Source organism: Schistocerca americana, chromosome 9 (genome assembly GCF_021461395.2).
Source record: "Schistocerca americana isolate TAMUIC-IGC-003095 chromosome 9, iqSchAmer2.1, whole genome shotgun sequence".
Lineage (NCBI taxonomy): Eukaryota > Metazoa > Arthropoda > Insecta > Orthoptera > Acrididae > Schistocerca > Schistocerca americana.
Genome location: NC_060127.1, coordinates 153,233,450 through 153,235,341, shown reverse-complemented (window position 1 = coordinate 153,235,341; position 1,892 = coordinate 153,233,450). Strand labels below are relative to the sequence as shown.

The following is a 1,892-nucleotide window of genomic DNA, read 5'->3' as shown; positions in this document are numbered from 1 at the left end:
ATCACTGTGGATGAGAAACTGCTTCCATGTAAGGCTAGATGACCTTTCGTCCAATACATGGGCAATAAACCAGACAAATTTGGAATAAAGTTTCTGCTTGCAATTGATACGAATACGAAGTATCTTGTGAATGGGATTCCTTACCTAGGCAAAGATGAGCAGCGTCCCACAGGTGTTTCCCTTGCAGAGGCATGTTGTAAAATGTCTTATACAATCCTTTGTTTCCGCAGGAAGAAACATAACCTGCGACAAGTTTTCCACATCGTACGTCTTGTAGAAAATTTGAAGCGTAAGAGTACAAGCATTGTAGGCACAGTGAAGAAATCTAGAAGGGAAATTCCTCGATCAGCAAAATCTGCTGTAGCACATTTGTACACAACTATTCTTTATAAGTCAGGTGAATGGCTTTAACATGCTATCAGGGGAAAAAGAACAAAAATGTGCTTATTTTGAGTTCAATGCACGACACAGTAACTACAATGAAAGACATCCTAAAAAGCTACCAGAGTCAGTGGCCTACTACAATAACACCAAATATGGCGTTGATGTAGTCAGTAAAATGGCTCACCTTTACACTGTGAAGTATGGATGCCGCAGATGGCCCATGCACGTGTTTTTTTTTTTTTTTTTTTTTTTTTTTTCATTGTCTCAGACTTAGCAGCTATAAATGCTTGGGTACTCTATAAGGAAGCAACAGGAGAAAAATTAAGCAGACGTCAGTTTATATACAAATTGGCAGAAGAGGTAGCCTCAGCACATAAGGCCGCAATGGTACAAAATACTCTTCCTAATACAGTATCACAACATTGCAAAATTCCGAAGACTTGTCAAATTGGAGGATGTAGAGGCAAGAATACGAAGCAAGCCTTTGTGTATAAACTGTGGCAAGTATGTTTTCGGACCATGTTTACGCAATGCTAAATACTCCTGTGTGGGGTGTCACGACGCAGCAGGTGGTTATAAATGAGTAAAAGCAGGGCTACAAATGCGTTCTCTAGAATATATTGTGCTTTTCTGGTATTTGTGTTAAAACAAATGGTCTTCTTTTCTTCGGAAAATTATCCATTCCACATTTTGTAACATAATGTTTTGATTAATATTTAGGTATAACATGTTCATTGTGGCATGTAATTCTACAGAAAAAAGTAAAACTGTATTCTGGTAAACTGTGTAACTTGTCTGAAATAAAATGTTGTAATGAAAATGCGTTTACTTTTTTAAAGACTGCAAATGAAGCTGTACCTGTCAAAATGACGGGTTGGTCCTTCTAGGTAGATCGAAATCCCCGATCCTTCTAGTGTTAAACCCGAGATCCCCCGGACATTCCGAATAAAACAAACAATACGCAGCTTACAATAAAGAATAGATTATTTATTCGCTTAGCAGTCCCTTCGAACACACGACACAGGTAACACGCGGCATGTGACGTACGCACGACTGTCATTTGTCACGTATACGGACTGAATTCGCTGACACCGGCTTCATCCGGGGTACAGCAAAGCCAGTTCCGAACTACCCGTCGTCATTAAAATGTAGTGCCTCCTGTGAGGTTTGAACTCACGACCCCTGGTTTACGAGACCAGTGCTCTACCACTGAGCTAAAGAGGCTACGTGGCGCAGTCTGTTAACTTCAGTATGAGTCAAACACGATCTGGTTGCTACCGGTTCGCAGGTGCGCTATCATTGGCAATCGTAGCTATTAGCTAGTAAACATGAAAGCGAAATGAAAATCTGCCCAGGGGCATAGCACGGGCGTATACGCTCCCAACAGCGTTTCAAGCGAAGCACCGTCACAGGCTGCAGATCTATAAGTCAATGACCTGAGCGACACAGCGCAGCACTAAATCATCCACCGGCAGCTACATTTGACAATACTCCTCGCTCAATGTCAC

At 41.4% G+C, this 1,892-nt stretch overlaps 1 non-coding gene across 1 annotated transcript; it reads right to left on the bottom strand.

Annotated features, from left to right (window-relative positions):
* Positions 1-1,536: 1,536 nt before the first annotated feature.
* Positions 1,537-1,608, bottom strand: Trnat-cgu. The gene has a single exon. It is a non-coding gene; the product is annotated as a tRNA-Thr (tRNA).
* Between the last annotated feature and the right edge of the window lie 284 nt (positions 1,609-1,892).